This window comes from Eurosta solidaginis, chromosome X (genome assembly GCF_040869045.1).
Source record: "Eurosta solidaginis isolate ZX-2024a chromosome X, ASM4086904v1, whole genome shotgun sequence".
Lineage (NCBI taxonomy): Eukaryota > Metazoa > Arthropoda > Insecta > Diptera > Tephritidae > Eurosta > Eurosta solidaginis.
Genome location: NC_090324.1, coordinates 143,315,431 through 143,341,502, shown reverse-complemented (window position 1 = coordinate 143,341,502; position 26,072 = coordinate 143,315,431). Strand labels below are relative to the sequence as shown.

The following is a 26,072-nucleotide window of genomic DNA, read 5'->3' as shown; positions in this document are numbered from 1 at the left end:
TCACACTGGTGTTGATGGCCAGCTCGATCTCTGGGAGAAGGTCGTCTCATCTGTTGTGCTGTGATCTGGTGAGTTGTGCTATGATCCTCTTGACTGTTCTGTTCGCCCGTTCCGTTGAGCTTTCTTGCGGGGTGTAGGGTGCCGTGAATTGTTGTCGTATCCCCATTTCCTTGAGGTAACGCTGTGTAAGCTACCCCGAAGAGAAGGGGTATATAATGTTTATATGTGTGTGTGATTCCCCATACATGTACGAATACACATATGAAGAGGCACGTTACCACTTGGTGGAATTCTGGTAACCACACAGGCAGTTGGGAGGCCACGGCGGGGGAGTCCTTTTGACCGTAGCTCTTTCGGGATGGGGTGGGTTTTTGCCAAGTCTCAACCGACATTACATAAAGTTTAATTTTAGGACTCCGAACCAAAATCTAAATACAGGAGCTACACTCCCTTAACTCAAAACCTAGATACATATGTACGAAATGAAACAAAACAACGAGATCGGTAACTAAAAAAAAAAAATTAAAAAAATAAATGTAAGGCGCTATAACCTCCGAAGAGATCTAAGGCCAAGCTTCTCTTCCAATTTGCGTCGTGCTCCTCTTGATTTTCTCTACAAATTGGCCGGACGAAACCTACATGTTTTATGCCGACTCCGAACGGCATCTGTAAGGCAGATGAGTTTTCACTGAGAGCTTTTCATGGCAGAAATACACTCGGAGCGCTTGCCAGTCACTGCCGAGGGGCGACCCCGCTTAAAAAAATTTCTTCTAATTGAAAAACCTTATTTCTAAAATTTTGATGTTGCTTTGCCCGGGAGTTGAACCCAGGGCGTACGGTGTGATAGGCGGAGCACGCTACCATCACACCACGGTGGCCGCCGTCGGTAACTAACCAACTCAAAAGAACCAAACAACGAACTTTAAATGCTAAAGAGGGGAAAGCGGACATCTGTTTAAGTGAATATTGGGGCGAGGTCTATTTATGAAATATATATAAATGATGATGAAAGGCTAGAAAAGAATAATAAAATTCTCGGCATGGTATACAGGCTGCACCACCAGCATCGTAGTTTTATCAAACTAGATTATCCATTCCCACATCTCCACTTGCGGAAGTTAGACGAAACCCATCTAAACAACATCGGCAGGTGTGATGCGATATTAGTTTAATATGAATAATTCAATAACAATTTACTTTAACACAACCAAAAGGTGTGCGGCAGCTAATAAAAAGCTAATTATTGATCTACATATGTGTGTGTACGTCTACACACGATCATAATCAAATCAACAGAGATTTGGTGTTTGCATCTCAACATTTGGGAAGGCAATCGCTGGCCTCAGCGAGCCTTAGCCTGCAACAGCTGGCATTAGCTGACCCAAAAGCTTACCTTAGCTAGCCACACACGTTGGGCGCCAAATATTTATGTAACCTACCCCGAAGGGAAGGGGTATATAATGTTTGTATGCGTGTGTGATTCCCCATACATGTACGCATACACATATGAAGAGGCACGTTTCCACTTGGTGGAATTCTGGTAACCACACAGGCAGTTGAGAGGTCACGGCGGGGGAGTCCTTTTGACCGTAGCTCTTTCGGCATGGGGTGGGTTTTTGCCATGTCTCAACCGGCATTACATAAAGTTTAATTTTAGGACTCCAAACCAGAATCTAAATACAGGAGCTACATTCCCTTAACTCAATACCTAGATACATATGTTCGAAATGAAACAAAACAACGAGATCGGTAACTAACCAACTCAAAAGAACCAAACAACGAACTTTAAATGCTAAAGAGGGGAAAGCGGACATCTGTTTAAGTGAATATTGTGGCGAGGTCTAAGGTGATAGTCGACACTCGCTGTCTTTACCCTACCCTACCATGATCTTTGATGCGAATAGAATTCGAAGATCCCGAAAAAAAACGTATACTACCTTTTATGTCATCAACACATTTGCCTCCAGGAACATACAAAAACTTACAGATTCATATTTTCAAGTCGATAACAATTCAATGTTTATTAATCATAATAATTAATTGCCAAACTACAATCAAAAATTTAATCCTTAATCGTATTTGGAAAAATGTTTAGGATTAACCGTAATTCTTAATATTCGTTACTAAAATATACAAAATATTTAGGGCAACCCTAACATTACACGCTGATTAACGGCTTATGTATAAAGTTGTTATACTAAAGGGCAGATAGAAATCTGGTTATAATTTCACTATCTTTCATGTGGCTAGTCATACCAGGCTATCATAAAAAACACTAGCAATTTTTACTTATATTTAGGGTTCATATTTAGGTAACATTGCTTGTTTGTTTCTATTTTTCCCTTCTTCTTTTATTCTTTTTTTTTTTTTTCAACTACAACTAGGATATGTTTATAGGTAAGTACATAAGTGTGTATGTGCATGGACTAAGATCAGCTGGGGGCATTCCATAACAAATGGTATTTTTTAACAATTAAAATAAATTTAATAATTTTTTTTTTCTTAAGGTTTATAACTTCAATGCGGGTTAAAAATTTGGGACCGAAACCATAATGGAATTGAAAACCTTTCCATTCTCTAGCGTAATAAATTAATTTAAATAGATTAACAGGTTTTTCAAAAACTATTACCAACATGAATGACATACCATGTAAGTTAGAACATGCAATATCCAAATAAATTCATATCATTAAAGTACAGCAGATCAATTGACAAAAGCATTATTGACGATAGATAGTTTACTGAAAATACCCGGGCGTCATAAAAATTACAAGCTGACGTTATTTTCTTATATTGAGTTTGAGCAAAGACAAGGAATATAAAAAAAAACTTACGGACGGATGATCATATGAGCAAAAGGTAATCAATTATCATATCGCGAAATTATATATATTTACTCGATTGAACTTACTGGACCTACCAGGGCATCATAAGCCAACAACAAGCTACACTCTGCAAAGCATTTTTGTTGCCCTCTTTGCTTTAGGTATTTATATGAAGTTTTTGTTTTCCTATTTTGTTAAACTTGTACAAGAAAAAATTATATGCCGGTTCATAACTATGTAGAAATGTAGGTATATTTGCATCAGAGGGGTATGCCACACTTATTTGGTTGATTTTACATTATTAAAACAATTTTTATTTTTTGTGTTTGTTTAGGTTTGGTAGCAAAATTTACGAAATGTAACTACAAATACTACCATCAAAACTTAATTGGTTCGAAAGAACGATAGACTGTAATTTTGCACATGACAATTATGATTGTCTCTCTTTTTTTTTCTTTCCTTTTTTAGGAATTTTTATACATTTTACATAATAAAGTAGTTTGTTTGGTGTGTATTAACGCAACCCAACCAAATTATTATGGTAAATAATTAAATTTTAAAGAAAAAAGAATGTAAGCGATTAAACGTACATTTTTTTAACTTAATGTGCCCATCTCGGCTTTACATACATAGTTATGTAGACCCTATTTAGCTACAAACCGATTTTGCGAATTTACATACATAAGTACACACAACAGGTTTACCGATGTATGTACATACGTTTGTAAAGTAGGTAGGTAATTATGCCCACTAATATGCCGATTTGCCTTGGTTGCAAATCAAAGCAAAAAAAATCTAAACAATAACAAAGGCAACAAAGATATTGGTACAATATCACTTACATATTTTATGGTGGTAGGTATGTATGTGGGTGATGCAATCCAGCGATGAAAGGCCTTTCAGCGGTGTTGATGCAGTTATAATATCTGTTTGACAAATTTCTTGCTTTGGTTTTGTTTTTGGGCTATGATGTGACTTACACTGTAAGGGAGTGCGATCGCTTACAGTGACACATAAAAGCGTTCGGTAGCCGCAGAATTTAATTTGAATATATTATTACTTTTCTTTTTTACCAAAATAAATTTATTATTTTTTTTTAAATTTTTCAAATAATTTTATTTATTATTTTTTTTTGTGGGGAAAGACGGGGTTAGGTATGCCTACCACACATATGCACTCAAATATTTTCACATATCATTTTTACGTAACTTTTTGAATTAATTATTATTATTAGTATTTATTTTTTTTTTTGATATAACACATTTACTCTTTTTTTCCAATTTTCCTTACTTTCTATGTTGTTGTTGTTGTTGTAGCGATAAGGTTGCTCCCCGAAGGCTTTGGGGAGTGTTATCGATGTGATGGTCCTTTGCCGGATACAGATCCGGTACGCTCCGGTACCACAGCACCATTAAGGTGCTGGCCCGACCATCTCGGGAACGATTTATGTGGCCACATTAAACCTTCAGGCCATCCCCTCCCTCCCCAACCCCAAGTTCCAAAAGGAGCTTAGGGTCGCCAGAGCCTCGTCTGTTAGTGAAACAGGATTCGCCGCGGATAGGTGAGGTTGACAATTGGGTTTTGAGAAGCTATATGTTGCGCTGGCAACCTGCAGGGTTGCGCTACACAGCCCCTTGAATCTGGTATTTTAGTCGCCTCTTACGACAGGCATACCTACCGCGGGTATATTCTGACCCCCCCTAACCCGCTGGGGGACCTAAACTGTTCTAATGTTGCCCTTACTTTCTATCGTTCCTTTTAGTTACTTTTCACTACTATAAATTTCGTTTAACCTTATCTTTTGTAACGAACTTTATCAAAATCTTCGGTTTAACAATAATTGTTACTACATTTTCTAGTTTTTTTTTCATTTAATTCACTGCGCTAAACTTATTATTTTATTTTTTTTTTTCACTATGACAATTTTAATTTTTGTCACACTGTGAACTAATTTGTTCTGCAAAGGGGTGGTGGATGGCAAACAGGGACGAAAATGCTGCCTATTTCATGTGCGCCTGATGGTGCTTGAATGAGATGGGGTGATAAAACCAAGCCCCAGAATCCTTCTAGATGCTTAATCTTCGTTGGTCGCGTTGGAATTAGTGGATGCTCACACTGGATGCTCCTCAGCTCCGATGTGTACAAATGGTTCGTAACCAAAAAGCTTCCACACCCTCACCTATGTGCAATGGGGAAGTGACTTCCAACTTGTCAGGAAGCGATGAGTGTGGGTAGGAATTTCTTCCTATATGGTAGTCACGCCTATTGAAGAAAAATACCCTATAATTATTTCCTATCTAAGGAGATTTAAATGAAAATGTCTTACCTTATTAAGAGAAAACAAAATCCATGTGGTTTGCGGGAACTTTCTGCATATCTTTAATGGAGTTGTTCGTCTGGTACGATGAAAAACAGGAAGGAGAGCTAACTGTAGCCGTTCATGCACTTTTATACCATCGGACTTCCTATCTTTTGGCTTCTGTTTTTGACACTTTCCCAACTTCGTTTGAGAAAATGTTTAATGTCACTTAAATGCGTATTTTCAATCATTGTAATAAAACTAAGACAGAATGACGTGAATGACTTTATTTTGCTACTGTTTGCAATTTTTCTAGCCTACGAGACATATTTAACTAACTCTGGCGCATTTCAGCATTTGAAAGTTTCGGACAGATTTACCTTGGGAAAATCCAAGCGATTATTGTTCCCGTTTCAGCCAATAGGTGACAATTTGTCGTTTCTACTAGAGGTAATCAATTAAATGCCCTAGAGCGACAATAAAGTTCTTAAGTCAATTTCTCACATGCGAGAAATTTTATTTCAAAGGGGGATAGATACACGCAAAAAGACATATTGCAGCCCAAGCGACCATTACAAAACCCTATAATAAGACACCGTAAGACGGAGTATTGGGGGGAACTAACTGCGAATGTCCTTAGCATGATAACTACCTATCTCTTTACCTTGCAAATCTTCAAGTTGATAGTAGCAGTTTCCAATTTTTTTACGAACTCTGCATTTGATAAACAGTGGACCTAGTTTGGCATTAAAATTTTGAGTAAATTTATTTGGGACAAAATTTCGGCGATAGACTTCTTAACCTTCCCTGAACGATACTGGCTTTGAGCGCAAGTTATACTGTTTTTCTTATATTTAAGAATTCATGAGCTTAACACCGGCTTATAATAATTGAATTTCAATTATTATATTTTCTAAGAGAAACTGAAAAGAAAGAAACATTTACTGGCATATTGCGATGGACCATTTCGAAAACCGCCAACGTAATCATCATCAGGCAATTTTGTAATGTTATCAAAGGTTTCACCGGGATTCGAACCTCGGATTTCGAAACCTCGAAATTCAATTATTATAAGCCGGTGTTAAGCTCATGAATTCTTAAATATAAGTATAAACTGGATACACCATTAAACAAACATACATACTGTTTTTCATTGCGTTCATAAGCTTTACGTATGTTTGCTTGAATATCTTTTCTAAGCAAGGCCAAATTATCTGATCGCGCCATCGGCACTACTGGCTCTTCTAACAGCGATAACTTCTTCAATAACTGATAATCTGATCCATGCGTTATCATGTCCAATCCGAATAAAGCTCTATATGGAGAACACTCTAGTGATTGATGCAATGATGATCGTAAGGAACATGAAATACTAGTCAGGTGTACGTCCCACTCAGTCTGATCATGCTTCAGGTATGAACGAATAGCGGCTAATAGTGAACGATTCACCCGCTCTGCAGCACTACTTTGAGGGGAGTACAACGCAGTATACAAATGATGAATACCAAGCTCTGTCAGGAAGGCGTTAAGGTCGTTAGACTTAAACTGTGTGCCATTATCACTGACTATAGTTTCGGGCACACCGAAACTATGAAATATATTCTTTAACAAAAAGTCTTGGATGGCAGCAGACGTAAACTTTTTAAGGGGTTGTATCCAATGATACTTGCTGAAATGGTCTAAAACGATTAGAATCCCTATATGGCCGGTCTTGCTGCGCGGATACGGGCCAAGCAGGTCAATATATAACCGTTGAAACGGTCTACACGTCTGACTATGGGAACCCATGCGTGAACGAAGAGTTACATTTGTGGCTTTGTTCTCCTTACACTTGTCGCACTGAGCTATATAAGCGTGTACATCTTTTGCTAAACCAGGCCAAAAAAGATAACGCCGCAACTTCTCAATGTTCTTCTGTACACCTGCATGAGATGAAGTGCAACTGTCATGGGCCTGCTTGAGCACATCGCTCCTTAGCCTTTCGGGAACCCATAATTTCCAAGAATACTTATCCTCAACTTCATTACCAATTGCATGTTCTGTGCGCATATACAAAGACTTGTCTACGATTTTTATATCAGGAAACTTCTCTTTGTTTTCTTGGTATTTAACTTTAAGCTTTGCATAGGCATCGTCGCATTTGATTCGAGGTCTATTACAGGTCCCATATCCAATTCGGCTATTTCGTCTTCCTCTAGCTGGGACAAAGCATCCGGAACAACATGTTTTTTACCTTTCCTATGGGAAATCGAAAACTTAAATTGTTGCAACCGGAATATCCACCGTGCCAGTCTACCAGATATGTTTTGTTGGCGCATCAGCCATAAAAGACTAGAATGGTCCGTCACCACCTCAAATTCCTGAAGTTCTAAGTAGCACCTAAATTTCTCAATGACAAGTATTACGGCCAGACACTCGCGCTCCGTTACGCTATAATTGCGTTGGGCCCGGCTCAATTTTTTTGACATGAAAGCGATGGGTTTTTCTTCATTGTCGTCAGACAACTGTACTAGGACAGCTCCGATACCCACATCGCTGGCATCACAGCGTAAATAAAACTTTTTCTCGAAATCGGAATTTGTTAAGACCGGGCCAGAGGTCAATATTTGTTTCAACTGATCCATGGCTCGCTGCGCCTCGGGTGTCCATTCAAACTTCTTCTTCGTCGAAAGTACTTCCGTTATAGGATAAGTAAGTTCGGCGAAGTTATGGATGAATCGACGATACCATCCGCAGACACCGAGAAATCCTCGCACCTGTTTCAGATTTCTTGGCGCGGGCCAATTCAAGATGCAAGCTATCTTTTCAGGGTCTGTACATATACCTCCACTGCCGATGATATATCCTAGATAGTTAATGCTTGTTACGCAAAATTGACTCTTAGCTACGTTGAGCGTTAAATTGGCTTTACGAAACTGCTCAGCGAGGCGAACTAAAACAGCCAGATGTGATGAAAAGTCTTCGGACACAATACATAAATTGTCTAAATATCCGAACACACAATGTAGGAGGTCTGGCGGAATGATTGTGTCCATCAATCTACACATGGTCGACGGCGCGTTACAAAGGCCGAACGACATTACCTTAAATTGGTATAGCGGACAACCGGGAACCGTAAAGGCTGTCAAATTTTTAGACTCGGGACTGAGCTCTATTTGCCAACACGCATCCTTTAAATCTAATTTGGTAATTATGTTTACCTTAGGCAGTCTAGAAAAAATACCATCGATGCTAGGTAATGGATACGCATCCATTTTTGTAGCATCGTTAAGCTTACGAGCATCTAAGCAAAGTCGAACTTTGTTAGGCTTAATAACAAGTCTCATTGGAGAACTGCACACGCTTTCAGAAGGTTCAATCACATCAAGTTCCAGCATACGGTCAATTTCTTGATAAAGAAGCTTTTCCACCGCTGGACTTACTGGGTAAAAACGCTGTTTAATAGGCTTCGCACTTCCTACATCGATATCATGCTGTATCCATGTAGTGCGACCTAAACCTTCCGAAGCACTGGGGAACAGATGCTTAACCACTTCTAGCTGCTGCTTTTGTTGTTGATTCAATGCAAAGGCAAAGGTAAAGTATTTATGTTTGCGGGGGCATCCGGCTGGGATTGGATGCACCCGCGCGTCGGTTTTCCGAAAAATTCCGAGCGCATTTTGGACATTGGGGTTTGTACACATTAAGAGCACCACATCCATGACAAAAAATACGACATTCAGCTAGACAGTTTTCCCAGATATGGCCAACCTCATCACAGTTCTAACACTTTAACTTTGCTTGGCTAATGTGAATGGCTGCTAACTCAACTTCAGTTGTTTTATTGTCGGAATGAACTGGCTCTGCTTCATCTAGACTACATACTTGGCGTCGATTGAAATTTGGTTTTGGTTTACTAAGGGTGTCTATTGGACCACAAACTCTTGTGTCAAGTTTTCACCCATTTTGACCAAACGCCGCAAATGACCAATAGAGTGTACCGGCTGGTACAACAGTTTTTGTCGGGTTTCTGGGCGTAATTTATGTTTAAGTATCTCTAATAATTCTTCTTCCTCTTTTCTGACCGAATATTTGTCAATTAGGGAAGCAACGGCATCATAATACGCCGAAAATGATTCACCAGGCTTTTGCTTCCTGGACCTAACCATTTGTCGACTCATAAAGTCAGAACGATAATCTTTGTAATGTTGGCGAAGGGATGCACAAATGTTCGACCAAACGACTCGATTGACTCGTTTGTGGTATCGCCAATACCACTCTCGTGCTTTTCCAACAAAAAGTATATGTATGTGCTTGCACATAGAAGTAAAATCACTATATAACGTTTCATCCGTGAGGGACTTCACGCGATAAATAAATGCTTCGACTCCTAACCCCTCAGAAGATCCATCGAATTGGAGATTCCACTTTTGCATGGTGTTTGCAACCTTTCGAGGAACTAACGCTGGCGAGTGACTCTCGCGAATCGCAGGTAATAACCCTTGGGTATTGCTAGGGCTAGAGCTTGGCTGGGAGTTAGGGTTATTGTTAACATTTAACGTTGACATGATACGGGTGATGGATTGTTCAATCATTCCTTGAACTACGGTGTAGTCTACCTCATTATTTCGATGGGTATTTCCAGAACGATTGGATCTACCTCGTCTTCTATTTGATTGTCTGGGTGGAGGAACGTGAGTATTATCCAGGCTATGACTATTATCTAATGCAGACGACTGCATTGCGCCAGCCTCGTCGTTACGTTGCTCTCGTAAATCTTGAGGTTGTGAAGTCTCAGTTTGATTAAACGCACTCGTCAAACTTTGGGTTATGATTGTTCTATCGGCGGCTGAAGCAGAAGATATCTTTGGAATTGCTCCTGGTGAGCAGTTTCCTACTACTACTTTCAAGTCTCGCTGACTTATTTATTTTTTGCAAATATAGCAAACATTATTTTCATCGAACCAACTTTCAAAACACTGTTTATGAAAAAGATGTTTGCAGGGTAACAAAAAACAAGGGTGAATATTGTTTATTTCCTAGCTACAAATAGCACATTTGTTTTGTGGGGCAAGTCCTGACCGCGGAGGTTGTTGTGGACTTCTGTGTAAGGGCATTATTTCAAAATAACAAAACTATACTGTTCCTGGGTACGACATGTGTTGATAACAAAAACAAAAAGGTAGTATTATTGACCAATAATACACATTAACTGGATGACCGTGAAAATTTAAATTGGGTTATTGAATCTAAGACCGAAAGGATACTAAATGGAGAAAGATCAAAAGTTGCACAATTCTTATTGTTCGGCAAGTGGACGCAAGGCTGCATGCTCACAAGTTCCAGACAACAATTAGAACATTACAAAATGAGGATTCAAGCCATATGTAAACCTATTCGAGATTATGACAATTGAAAGTTAGAATCAATCCATCCGCTAAGCAAGGAAAAATATATTTTAGGGACAATCAGTACTGGTATCCAGCTTTCTCCAAATACTCAGTATTCTGTAATTGTATTAAACAGTATTGCCAAGCAATAACGTAACAGACCGATAATGCTTCCAATGCCTAAGAAGACAAGCGAGCAAAGTTGTGGTGTGAGTTTCAGTAATATTTATAGCCGGTGTTATTTGCTATACTAGTATACTGAATTAATGAAAGGCTAGAAAAGAATAATAAAATTCTCGGCATGGTATACAGGCTGCATCACCAGCATCGTAGTTTTATCAAACTAGACTATCCATTCCCACATCTCCACTTGCGGAAGTTAGACGAAACCCATCTAAACAACATCGGCAGGTGTGATGCGATATTAGTTTAATATGAATAATTCAATAACAATTTACTTTAACACAACCAAAAGGTGTGCGGCAGCTAATAAAAAGCTAATTATTTATCTACATATGTGTGTGTACGTCTACACACGATCATAATCAAATCAACAGAGATTTGGTGTTTGCATCTCAACATTTGGGAAGGCAATCGCTGGCCTCAGCGAGCCTTAGCCTGCAACAGCTGGCATTAGCTGACCCAAAAGCTTACCTTAGCTAGCCACACACGTTGGGCGCCAAATATTTATGTAACCTACCCCGAAGAGAAGGGGTATATAATGTTTGTATGTGTGTGTGATTCCCCATACATGTACGCATACACATATGAAGAGGCACGTTTTCACTTGGTGGAATTCTGGTAACCACACAGAGGTCACGGCGGGGGAGTCCTCTTGACCGTAGCTCTTTCGGGATGGGGTGGGTTTTTGCCATGTCTCAACCGACATTACATAAAGTTTAATTTTAGGACTCCAAACCAGAATCTAAATACAGGAGCTACATTCCCTTAACTCAATACCTAGATACATATGTTCGAAATGAAACAAAACAACGAGATCGGTAACTAACCAACTCAAAAGAACCAAACAACGAACTTTAAATGCTAAAGAGGGGAAAGCGGACATCTGTTTAAGTGAATATTGGGGCGAGGTCTAAGGTGATAGTCGACACTCGCTGTCTTTACCCTACCCTACCATGATCTTTGATGCGAATAGAATTCGAAGATCCCAAAAAAACGGATACTACCTTTTATGTCATCAACACATTTGCCTACAGGAACATACAAAAACTTACAGATTCATATTTTCAAGTCGATAACAATTCAATGTTTATTAATCATAATAATTAATTGCCAAACTACATTCAAAAATTTAATCCTTAATCGTATTTGGAAAGATGTTTAGGATTAACCGTAATTCCTAATATTCGTTACTAAAATATACAAAATATTTAGGGCAACCCTAACATTACACGCTGATTAGCGGCTTATGTATAAAGTTGTTATCCTAAAGGGCAGATAGAAATCTGGTTTTTAACTATCTTTCATGTGGCTAGTCATACCAGGCTATCATAAAAAACACTAGCTTACGATTTTTACTTATATTTAGGGTTCATATTTAGGTAACATTGCTTGTTTGTTTCTATTTTTCCCTTCTTCTTTTATTCTTTTTTTTTTTCAACTAGAACTAGGATATGTTTATAGGTAAGTACATAAGTGTGTATGTGCATGGACTAAGATCAGCTGGGTGCATTCCATAACAAATGGTATTTTTTAACAATTAAAATAAATTTAATAATTTTTTTTTCTTAAGGTTTATAACTTCAATGCGGGTTAAAAATTTGGGACCGAAACCATAATGGAATTGAAAACCTTTCCATTCTCTAGCGTAATAAATTAATTTAAATAGATTAACAGGTTTTTCAAAAACTATTACCAACATGAATGACGTACCATGTAAGTTAGAACATGCAATATCTAAATAAATGCATATCATTAAAGTACAGCAGATCAATTGACAAAAGCATTATTGACGATAGGTAGTTTACTGAAAAAACCCGGGCGTCATAAAAATTACAAGCTGACGTTATTTTCTTATATTGTTTGGTAAATGTTTTGTAGTTTTTATTTAACTTACATTTGGAAAAAAATTCATATTTATGTGCATAAGTGTGAATGTAGGTAGGGAGACTAATAGGAAGGGGGGGAGTTCCATGAAAAATGGGTTTAAAAAATGTTTTAAACTGTTATAATTTCAACGCGTGTCGAAAATTGTTGAACCAAAAACGTACTATATAACAATGTATCAATATTATATATTGTTACGAGGTATATTTAAATTTACCCGGTTTGAGCAAAGACAAGGAATATAAAAAAAAACTTACGGACGGATGATCATATGAGCAAAAGGTAATCAATTATCATATCGCGAAATTATATATATTTACTCGATTGAACTTACTGGACCTACCAGGGCATCATAAGCCAACAACAAGCTACACTCTGCAAAGAATTTTTGTTGCCCTCTTTGCTTTAGGTATTTATATGAAGTTTTTTTTTCCTATTTTGTTAAACTTGTACAAGAAAAAATTATATGCCGGTTCATAACTATGTAGAAATGTAGGTATATTTGCATCAGAGGGGTATGCCACACTTATTTGGTTGATTTTACATTATTAAAACAATTTTTGTTTTTTGTGTTTGTTTAGGTTTGGTAGCAAAATTTACGAACTGTAACTACAAATACTACCATCAAAACTTAATTGGTTCGAAAGAACGATAGACTGTAATTTTGCACATGACAATTATGATTGTCTCTCTTTTTTTCTTTTTTTTTTAGGAATTTTTATACATTTTACATAATAAAGTAGTTTGTTTGGTGTGTATTAACGCAACCCAACCAAATAATTATGGTAAATAATTAAATTTTAAAGAAAAAAGAATGTAAGCGATTAAACGTACATTTTTTTAACCTAATGTGCCCATCTCGGCTTTACATACATACTTATGTAGACCCTTTTTAGCTACAAAACGATTTTTACGAATTTACATACATAAGTACGCACAACAGGTGTACCGATGTATGTACATACGTTTGTAAAGTAGGTAGGTAATTATGCCCACTAATATGCCGATTTGTTTTGGTTGCAAATCAAAGCAAAAAAAATCTAAACAATAACAAAGGCAACAAAGATATTGAAACAATATTACTTACATATTTTATGGTGGTAGGTATGTATGTGGGTGATGCAATCCAGCGATGAAAGGCCTTTCAGCGGTGTTGATGCAGTTATAATATCTGTTTGACAAATTTCTTGCTTTGGTTTTGTTTTTGGGCTATGATGTGACTTACACTGTAAGGGAGTGCGATCGCTTACAGTGACACATAAAAGCGTTCGGTAGCCGCAGAATTTAATTTGAATATATTATTACTTTTTTTTTTACCAAAATAAATTTATTATTTTTTTTTTAATTTTTCAAATAATTTTATTTATTATTTTTTTTTTTTGTGAGGAAAGACGGGGTTAGGTATGCCTACCACACATATGCACTCAAATATTTTCACATATCATTTTTACGTAACTTTTTGAATTAATTATTATTATTAGTATTTATTTTTTCTTTGATATAACATATTTACTCTTTTTTTTTCTAATTTTCCTTTCTTTCTATCGTTCCTTTTAGTTACTTTTCACTACTATAAATTTCGTTTAACCTTATCTTAGGCTTTTGTTACGAACTTTATCTCTTTTTTTCTACAAAATCTTCGGTTTAACAATAATTGTTACTACATTTTATAGTTTTTTTTTCCATTTAATTCACTGCGCTAAACTTATTATTTTATCGTTTTTTTTTCACTATGACAATTTTAATTTTTGTCACACTGTGCACTAATTTGTTTTGCAAAGGGGTGGTGGATGGCAAACAGCGACGAAAATGCTGCCTATTTCATGTGCGCCTGATGGTGCTTGAATGAGGTGGGGTGGTAAAACCAAGCCCCAGGATCCTTCTAGATGCTTAATCTTCGTTGGTCGCGTTGGAATTAGTGGATGCTCACACTGGATGCTCCTCAGCTAAAATGTGTACAAATGGTTCGTAACCAAAAAGCTTCCACACCCTCACCTATGTGCAATGGGGAAGTGACTTCCAACTTGTCAGGAGGCGATGAGTGTGGGTAGGAATTTCTGCCTATATGGTAGTCACGCCTATTGAAGAAACATACCCTAAAATTATTTCTTATCTAAGGAGATTTAAATGAAAATGTCTTACCTCATTAAGAGAAAACAAAACCCATGTGGTTTGCGGGAACTGCCTGAATATCTTTAATGGAGCTGTTCGTCTGGTACGATGAAAAACAGGAAGGAGAGCTAACTGTAGCCGTTCAGGCGCTTTTATACCATCGGACTTCCTATCTTTTGGCTTCTGTTTTTGACACTTTCCCAACTTCGTTTGAGAAAATGTTTAATGTCACTTAAATGCGTCTTTTCAATCATTGTAATAAAACTAAGACAGAATGACGTGAATGATTTGATTTTGCTACTGTTTGCAATTTTTCTAGCCTACGAGACATATTTAACTAACTCTAGCGCATTTCAGCATTTGAAAGTTTCGGACAGATTTACCTTGGGAAAATCCAAGCAATTATTGTTCCCGTTTCAGCCAATAGGTGACAATTTGTCGTTTTTACTAGAGGTAATCAATTAAATGCCCTAGAGCGGCAAACAAGTTCTTAAGTCAATTTCTCACATGCGAGAAATTTTATTTCAAAGGGGGATAGGTACACGCAAAAAGACATATTGCAGCCCAAGCGACCATTACAGCTGCCACATTGTGCTGGTGAACTGAACGCCGTTATAAGATATCAGTATCTTGGGAGCACCAAATCTTACGAGGATGCATTCTCTGAACGCGCGTTGAAGGCCCTCTGCTGTAGCACGCCTCATGGGGGTCAGTTCCACCTATTTGCTGAAGTGGTCGAAAAATACTAATAGCATCGTGTTCCCGTGTGTGGATTGTGGGAGTGGTCCGACGAAATCGACGCATACCGTGGCGAATGGTTCTTGGGCCACCTGTGTGAGCATCTTTCCAGCCGGCTTTTGCTGTGCTTCCTTGTATTTCTGGCAAGACTCGCACTGTCGTACGTATCGACTGATGTCCCGAAATATGCCGGGTCAGTGGTACTGGTTGGCAATCCGCGCTACCTTTCGGCAGATGCCCATGTGTCCCGCGCTTGGGATATCGTGGTTTTCTGCTAATACTCGTTGTCGCAGTGGTGTGGGTACACAAAATTTCCAAGGGACCGCTTCTTCATCGTGTGACCGGCAGGGAATATGGCGGTACAGTTGTCCATCTTGTATGATGTAGTCTGAATATTTCTCGGGGTTAGTGCTCACTTCGTTCACGCGCTTGCGCCACCACTTGCATGGTCGCTCTGTTGTCGTTGCCAGTCGTAGGGCCTCCAGTGGCTGTCGTGATAGTGCGTCCGCTACCAGGTTCAGCCTTCCTTTCCTGTACTCGTTGTCGAAGGTGTGCTGCTGAAGTTCCAAGGCCCATCGTGCTACACGGCCAGAGGGGCTTTCGATGGAGTTTGGCCACTTTAGGGACATATGGTCCGTGATTACCTTGAATCGGTACCCTTCCAAGTATGGCCTCATCTTGCATATTCCCCAGACGATCACGAGGCATTCCTTCTCGGTGGGCGAGTAGTTGGTTTCCGCCTTGTTGAGTTTCCTGCTGGCGTAGGCGATCACGCGTTCTCCGCCTTCAAGTCCTGTGTCAATACGGTGCCCAGCCCGACATTGCGTGCATCTGTTTGTAAGGTGAAGGTCTAGGAATAACCCGCGTTCCGGTACCGTAAAAGCTGTGAAGGACGGCTCTGGGGCTCCAGTGGTATTTTCCAGTGGCCATTTTTCAAATCCAAGCTGCTGATATACATTGCTCGTCGTAGCTTGTCGAGTATATGTTGTATTCTGGGTAAGGGGTACGCGTCGGGTACGGATCGGGCGTTGAGCTGCCGATAACACATAACCTCCTCTTCCCGTTTTTCTTCTTGGCTAGTACAATTGGTGCACTGTGTGGACTACAGGATGGCTCGATGCATCCTTTCTGAAATAATTCGTTAATTTCGTTGTTGATGATGGTCTGCATAGCTGGGTTGCGTGAGAAGTAACGTTGCCTGATAGGGCGGTCGTCCGTCAGGATAATCCTGTGCTCGGCTATTGTTTTTAGCCCACTCATGCTCTCGAATTTTCGGAGCCCTTTTGCCAGAAAACCGCGCACTCGGTCCCGTCTTGTCCTCATCGTAGGCACTGTTGATCCTGTTGATCCTATCATCTATGTTATTGTTGTCCTCGCCTGTTGGCGTTACCTCCTCCGTGATCTGTGTCGGCTCGGCTAGTGGCAATGTGTGCTGTGTGACTGGCCTGGAAAGTGCGAAGTGACCTCCTCCGCAGGATATGGTGGTTCCCATGCTCCCTAGCGTATCTAGGCCCAGTATGATGTCGTCGATTTCTTCGGGCATGACGTGTGAAACTGTGTGGTGTGACGCTACTCGGAGGCGTACCTCAGTCCTTTTGGCGTCGAAGATTGAGGTGCTAGTCCCGTGTGCCATTGTTATTTTGATGGTCACTCTCACCATTTCTCCACTCCCAGAGTTTACCACACGTTCTACAAAGCTACTCGAAACGAAACTTCTCGTTGCCCCTGTATCGATGAACGCCTCGGTTAATTCCGCGCCGAGCCTGGCTACGGCGTAAGGGCGGCCATGCTCTTGGTACATTGCTACTGCCGATTCGGCGTTGGGTTCTTTGGGCTCACCGCGCCTTGTTCTTCGTGAAGCCCTTTGTCGTTTCCCTGACGTCGACGGCAGCATTCGATTGTGCGTATATCACTGCTACCACACTCACAGCAAAAAATTTTCTGTGGGTTTCGGCATCTATTGGCGTAGTGTCCTTGTTCACCGCACCCTCTGCATGCGTTGTTGGGGTCGAATCTCTGATTGGCTGGAGGCAAGTGGGGCGGTATATTCGGTGGTTGTGGCGGTGGTGGGGGTGCAGGTTGCGGTGTCTTGGCACCTACGACGTGTCGCGTAACCTCGCGGCGCTGTCCGTCTGATGGTCTTCGATAGCCCTCGTGTATGCTTTCGTATTCCTCGGCAAGGGTTAAGAGTTCTGCGAGATTGGTGAAATCCCTCCGACGGATATAAAGTAGGTAATCGGGGTGGCTATTAGGGAAGATTCGTTCCAGCCGCTGTTTGCTGGTGTACCATGTGTCTCTCATCAAGCTCTCTATTGCTAGCACGTAATCCTTGTACTTCTCCCTGTTATACTGCCTTCGTTGGCGTATGTCATCCTCGAGATGCTCGAAATACCTGACTGGCAGGAAGAAACATAAAAAATGCTGTTTGAAGCTTGTCCCAGTGCGCATTGTTATTGCGATACCACTGTAGCGCGGTGCCCGCTAGTAGCTCGGGCATGGTTTTTGGTAGGAGATCCACGTTTAGCACGTACACTTCGGCAAACTCCTCTAGCCGTTCGATGAAGGCTAACGGGTCCCATCCACCGTCGTACTTTACTGACCACTTCCACACTTGGTTGATGCTGGGTGCGAATACAACCGTCGGTGCCTGAGTTACCTGAGGGGTAATATTTGCTGGCTGGTGCTATTATTCCCGATGGTAAGTACGGTTGTGCGGGTTGCGTATTCCGTGGAGGAAATTCCAGTGGGTTCTGCTGTGGTTGACCCCCGGTCGTGATTTCGTCTGTGGCCGGAGAGATTGGTGTCTCCGGCTCACCTCCTCCCTCATTTGCTTTTTCGGTATCCTTGTATCTTGCCTCCACTGAGAGGAATTTATTATATATTTCCAAGTCGTTTGGTCCCTCAGCAGCCAATGCCCCGATGCGTTTGTGGATCTCCCGCGTTGTGCCTGTGTGCTCGATACCCAGTTCCTATGCGATGGACACCAGTTGTTCCTTCGCGATGTTGTCTAACGACGTGGTGTCGACCTGGTCGGCCATCTTGTGGTTTATATCTTTAGTCAGGAATTTTCCTTATGACGTTATGCGATTTGCCAGGTCCCTGCTCGGGCGCCAATTGTAACGTGGCTTTTCCGTGGCCCCGTTGCTTCTTTAATAATTGCTGGGGTATTCTCGCCGTGTCCGGGGTTCGTTTACAATAAATTTGTATTTATGGGGCACCTTGCAAATCGATTTAATATAATACTTCACTTTATTGATTGATTGCTTAAATACTATAATATAAAAGAAAACGTGTTTGTATATTTCATTTGCAAATTCATTTAGATTATCTTGCGGTATCCTCGACTGTGGTGCCGGGCACTAACGTTCCGCCCGTATTCCGTTAGACGGATTCCGTTAGTATGTGGCGTCTGTGCCCTGTCGCGCCTTATGGCGGCGTCTCTCTCTGCTGCGGTGCTCTGTCGTGCCTTACGTCGGCGTCCTCTTGTATTTCTGGGCGATGCTCTGTCACACCTTATTCCGGCGCCTCTCTCGACCGCCGAGAGTGGGGGCGGGAGGGATTTTGGGGGGGGAGGGGGGGCACGCGATTTAAAGGTACTATGAAAATTTTTTTAATTTAGGAGGGTCTTTCGTTATGTAAAAGGTAATTTTCATACCCCTGGGTGACTAGGGTATCGAGATATAGGCCAAAACGTTGTCCAGTGAATGCCTAGATAGTGTTTATACAATATGGATATCAAATGAAAGCTGTTGATGAGTGCTTTGGTACAGAGTAATATATTATCCAGAGACGGGCTGGGACTGGGATTAGGACTAGGACTGGGACTGAGACTAGGAGTGGGACTGGGACTGGAATAAAATACATACCACCCTCTGGGACAGGCAATAATGGATGCAGAAGAATGAGAAGAAATTGAGAGAAGAGAAAAGAGAGAAGGAGATTGAGAAAGATATAGAATGAGACGAAGATGGAGATAGATGAAGCGAAAAAGACGGAGGGAGGAGTGAATAAAAGGATTAGGAAAAAGTGAAGAGAGGGATGGCGGAGTCAGACGGAAAAAGCTTATTAAAATGTATGCAGATAGGCCAAATTTAGGCCAGCACAACGTCTGCCGGGTCTTCTAGTATATACATAAAAAGATGCATACAATACAAAACAGTCCCTTATTTATATATCATAAACAAAAATAATGTTGGGACCATTGGATATTTTTCAAATCAATAGGTAATGGAGACATTTCACGTAAAGGCTGGACATATGATGCATTTATCGGCAATATAATCAACCTCTTCAATGATGGTAAAACGACCAATACCAAACCTATAAACAATAAATTGCTTTCAAGTTATCTACACAATTCACGACGGTAAGCTCGTATACCTTATTAAACTATGTGCCAAATCCCCATCAGTTCCAATCGCACGTAGTACGTACCAAGGTTCCAGTGATGCTGAAGTACATGCTAAGCCACTAGACAACGCCACATCTTTTAAGGCCATCAGTAATGAATCACCCTCAACATAAGCAAATTATAAATTTAAACAACCACTGTACGTTTGCTCTGGATCACAGTTACATATACCATGCGATAATCTTGAAGTGATTCGATCATATAAACGTTGCGAAAGAAACTCTATACATTTCTTATCATATTCCATTTCTTTGAGTGAAAGATCACATGCAGCACCAAATCAGTACAGGTACAGTACCACTACGTAGACCACGCTCTTGTCCACCACCACTATGTATATAAGTGCGCGAACACCCTTTGGACCATATAATTTATGGCCAGATATTGACATTAAATCAATATTCATTGCATTAATTGGAATTTTGCCAACTGCTTGTGCTGCGTCGGTGTTAGTTAGTTAGTTAGTTATTTTATTTATTACAGTCTTAAACTTAGATTAAATCTATGAGATCACATTTATACATTATACAGTCTTTGGATTTTGCATAATTAATTTTGAGTTATAAAATGTATTTCTTTTTTACCTAATAGGTACTCCTTTACAATATTCGTATGAACTCTTTCATAATTTTACAATCTTTTAAGTCCCTAGGAAGTATATTGTATTCTCTTAAAATCTCAAAATATATACTCTTTTTATCAAATTCGGATTTTACAATTGGCAAGTGGAAATTATTTTTGTTTCTTGCGTTATAGTTATGGACATCGTTGTTGTATTTTACACGATCATTTAGATAATTTGGTAGGTTTCCTAATTTCATGTTGTGTATGAATTTCAAAGTATAATATAGCACAAGCTGTTTTACACTAAGCCAGTTCAAGCTGTTTAGTAGCTCTTGTATGGGAGTATCAAAACGCTTCTTTAAAATAAATCGCATGCAACGTATTTATCCTTGAATCAGCTATTGTAAATAGAATCGTTGGGCAATATATAAAATGAGGTTCAACGATAGACTTATAAACCATTGTTTTATAGTATCGGCTTATGTGCTTGCACGTCCGTATCATAAAACCTATCTTCTTTGAAACTTTCCCCTCTATATATTTAAGATGCTCATCAAACTTTAATCTTTCATCTATTATAACTCCTAAGTATTTTATTTGGTTTATTCTTTCTAATTGGATATTTGCTATTTTTAGGGTTACATTGTCAACTCCTGAGTGTATTTTACTCATAACCATCCATTTTGTTTTCTCAATATTAATTTTGAGCTTGTTTTGACATAGCCATTTATATACAGAGTCTATATCCGCTTGTACTTTTGATATGGCCTCAGTTACGGATGGACAGCTTATCGTCAACAATGCATCATCTGCAAATAGTCTTATTTTACAGTGACTCAAACAAGTTTTAATATCATTTATGTATATTGTGAACATAATCGCGGCTAGTACTGATCCCTCTGGTAAACCTATTTCCACTTCTATTTCAGGAGATGTCACGTTCCTAATTAAAGTTCTCTGTTTTCTTCCTGTAAGGTAGCTTCTGAACCACTTTAAAGCTGTATTTCGGATGCCGATGTTATATAATTTCCTGAACATCATATCTCTATCAATAGTTTCAAAAGCTCTTTTAAGGTCAAGAAAAACTGTGACTGTTACTAGTTTGCAAGACATTCCTTCTTTCGACTCTGCTATCGCCATGTTCAGTACGGTTTCACAGGAGTGTTTTGATCTAAACCCTGATTGCTCGCTAATAATAATTTCATATTTATTTACATATTCTAGCAGCTGTTCTTTTACAATTTTCTCTATTATTTTTTCATCGCTAGGTTACGTATTTATTGGCCGTATTTCTTCTGGTTTTACTGTTCCTTTAACTTTTTCAACTGGTATAATTGTCGACGTTTTCCAGCATGCTGGAAAAACACCACTATTAAAGCTTTCATTAACTATGCTAGTATAATAGTATCCTAAGTACACCATACTATCTTTAACGACACCTTCTGTTAATAGTTTTCTTCCACCATATTTATTTTGTAATATTGCCGCTGTACGCAAGAACTGATCAACACTTACATTTTTAAGTTCAAATAAATTTCTTTTTATGTCTACCTCAGCTTCAACTGACATAATGGTTTCAATACTACTACGTATTATTCTTATACTTTCAATAAAAAACTGATTTAATTGTCTTGCAATTTCATAATCTTCCTCAACATAAGTGTTGTTTATAAAAACTCGTTTTATTTGAGAATTCTCGTTGTTCATATTTACAGCATCTTTTAGACATTTCCACATCAGCCTTTGGTTGTTACTGTTGATTGCTATTTTATTCTCCATGTATTTCTTCTTTTTAAACTTGATTACTCTTTTGTAGTGTCGTTTTATATCATTTTAATTCTCCCATGAGTTTGATATCTTTGCCAACTTGTAAAGTTCAGTTCTGTAAGTTCACGATCGTACCACTTATTCGTTATTTTGATTTGAACCTGCTTTTCAAATATTATCGTATCCATTACGTCTTCCAAAATGTTATTTATGACTATGACTTTCTCATCGATGTCACAGTTTGTAAGTTCGGCCAGATTATAATTCCTAAGATGATTTAATAAATTTTCCCCCCGTATAGTTGTCCCAGCATAAGCGGTTATCATACACTCTCATTTTGTAGTTTTTTTGTACAGGCAGTTTGATACAAATTGTTTCATGATCTGATATTCTCTGATTCTCTAAGTTTTGTATTTCAATATCACCGCTATTGCTATAGAGAAGGTCTATTTTGGTTTGTGATGATTCGGTTATTCTTGTATTAAAATTGATTAACTGTCTCATTGACATTGATGTGAATGTTTGGTTTAGCTGGTTTGAGTAAGTTGACCTTACATTCATGTTTATATTGAAATCACCAATAATGATATTGTTTCCATTTTCATTAAAATATTCGTCCAGCATTTCACCCATGTATCTAATGAACTCAGCATCGCTTGTATTCGGTGAATGGTATACTACACCAATTTGCCACTTAATTGTGCTTCTCGTTGTTTTCAGCACAACACACCACATATTATTGTTTATATTACTGTTGTATATTACTTTGAAGCTAATCAATTTATGAATATATATCAATACACCACCTGTGTGTCGGCTGTGTGAATCACACCTTGCATGGTTATAACCAACAATATTAAGCTCTTAATCACTGGTATTCTCTGTGGTATGAGTCTCTGTACAAAAAACAAAATTTGGAGGTTCTTCTTCTATCATTCTTTCAACTTCTTCCTTATTGGATGTGATTCTGTTTATATTAAGGTATATGCACTTTATTTTATTTTTCAACTTTCGCTGCCTAATGTTATCTTTTAGATTGATGCCCTCATAATTTTTTAATTGCTAATACCCGAGCTTACTTTTTCTTGTTTGCAATTTGTTCACATAGCAAGGACATTCTTTGTCAAATGTATCATGATTTATGTCTAATGGCAGGTTTAACTTTTCCTTTGCTTTAATACAATTTAAACATTTATTTATGGGAATTTCATTACACGTTTTTGAATTATGGCTGGCATAGCATTTGTGACAGGCTTCCTCATTTTTGCATTCCACAGATTTGTGGTTAAAGCCTTTACATTTATAACACCTAAGCACACTGATTGCATCGTACACTTTACATCTTTCCCAACCGATATTAATTCGTTCTGCAGCAAGTATCTTTGAAAAGTGCTCTTTATCAGCTTGTATTATAACGCCAAAAACTATTGTATTGCCTCGTTTTCTTTCTATTTTCTTCACAACTTTTAATGCACTTTCGCTTATGTGAGCGTTTTGTTTTTTTATTCTCTCAATCAACTCAGCATTATCAACTTGAATATTTACACCTTTCACAATTAAGCTTGGGCGAATCACGTTTGGCACCTTAATTTCGTAATCTTTTCCAATATTATTTTCAATCGCTGTTTTTATTCTTTCACGTTCATCATTATTTTCACTGTGAATTACCATTACACCATTGCTTTTTATGCGATATTCGAAATTTTTCAATTTTTAGGATCTACTTTGCTGTTTAAATCTTGTTTAGTTTTTTCCACTGTTTGTTTTGATTTGGGTTTCACTATTATTGCTACATCTTTTTTTAACTGCGGCACTTCACCTTTTTTGTTATTATTTTAATAGCTTCTGCATATGACATTTCCTTAGCAATATTTGTACTGCTTATTTTCTTTATTTCATTGTGTACCTTGTCACTGTCTTGACCAATTATCTCAGTTTTATTTTTCACTTCTTCAATGATATCGTATAAGTTTTTTACCTCGCCAATTTTCTTTTCAAATAACTTTTGCGATCTTTCCATTGTTGCAATGCGTTGTGTATACCGACTTTCTACAGCTTCCAATAAGGCTTTCAATTCATCTTGGCTTTTCTTCATCTTCAAATTCATGTTTATACTCCTTCAGTATTGAGTTATTTTTTTTAACACTCATTTGCATATCTTGCAGCACCAAATCAACATTTTGTATATATGTTACACATTCATCACACATAAAGCGTACCATGTTTTTTTCTCCAATAATTTTAGAGCTATATTTGTAAACATCCGCACATATTAGGCTCAAGTGATACACTTTATCGCACACTCCCTCACATCGTATACCGCTCTCTCCTCTTATAGTGCTATTGCATTTCGCACATACACTCATTTTTGCTTTTTTTTTTTACTTTATTTATATTTTAACTTGCCTTCCGTTTATTTGCATATGTATGCATTCAAATTTGTTTGCTTTGAGTCTTTTTTTCTCACAGTTATTTGATATTTCAATTTAAATTATAAAATTTTGGTATTTTCACTTGAATTTGTATTATATTTTATATTTTTTTCCACCCTTTGAATCTCTATCTCGTTCCGTGATTATTTCTACAACCAATCAATGGCTTTTTGCCACTTTTAAAACCAAATCTAGTGGAGGCATGGAGAATGTGGGTTAAAGATCTTAGATTGGTAATAGTCTAGAACAACACTGTGAAAGAATATATTTCGTGAACGGCAAAGAGCTCCTATATAAGCAAACCAACGTTTACTAGTTAATTTTCTGTTTTAATTTTCGGTTTGTTGACAAAGATTACAAATGACATTTTTCTTCTTCCATCACATTTGACAGAAGAAATTGAAAGCACGATTGACAGTCTATGGACGAGCGGCAACAACAAATTACACAGGAGGGTTGCATTTTCGCTTATGCTTCTACCTGAGGCCCTATTCAGTAAATATGAATTTTGAAATATACATTTTTCTTTCATACAAATTATATGAAGAAAAAGTGTACATTTTAAAACTCACAGTTACTGAATAGGGCCCCTGGTTATTGCATCATGAGCTAGTAGTGATGAACGATAAATATTTCACTATCGGTGATTGCTTCGCCGCTATCACTATTAGAATTTCATGATGAAAGAAAATCGCCAATAGGGCTGAATACATTCACGACGGCGGTGTAGCCGCCACATCTGTCATATTATTTTTACACATGTTCTGATTAGTCTTGTTATTTTCGGCGCAACAGAGCGTCACGACAATCAACACGAAAGCTGTTTTAGCCAGATTAAACGTAATTCTAAGGTTTTGAAAGCAACAGTAAGTGGCTTCCTTTTTATTTTGTCAATAAAAACTAAAATAGAAGTAAATAACAGATAATAAAAGCTAGAGTCATTCTTTTGGGCGCTTTTTAAATATAATTAATATTTTTTTCTAAATTTTTCGCTACTATTTGCTGTAATTTATATTGGTGGCTGCCGCTTTCAAAGTAATCAAGAAGCCAATGCTTGCCTACGGTTGTCGTCAAGCTTTGCTTTATTGTGGTTGTGATCTGTACACATCGTGTGGAATGTGATCAGCCTTAATCACTGATATTTGAATATTAGGGGGACTCATGAAAGCATATAAACTTATAACGTGTAAAATTTAATCGTTTTACACACACTGTTATATGAACGCACCTAGTAATATTCTTGATAAACTTGATTGTTTATCAGCTGTATTATTGCCAAACAAAAATTTTTTGATTGTTATACAAATTAAAAATGCCAAGAATAAGTGAAAAATCAAAGCTAAAACGTCTTTACTTGCTGATGTTCGAGATTTCTGATGAAAATGCCTGCTGTAATGTCTGCAAGGTTGCATTCCTTTAAGTTTACCGCGTTTACATTCATTGTGTACACATTCATTTATACAAATTGTGTAAATGGTTTTTCATAAA

The 26,072-nt window shown here is 38.3% G+C and overlaps 1 pseudogene; it reads right to left on the bottom strand.

The window, feature by feature from the left end:
• Positions 1-19,584: 19,584 nt before the first annotated feature.
• Positions 19,585-25,345, bottom strand: LOC137235174 (cysteine desulfurase, mitochondrial-like; annotated as a pseudogene).
• Between the last annotated feature and the right edge of the window lie 727 nt (positions 25,346-26,072).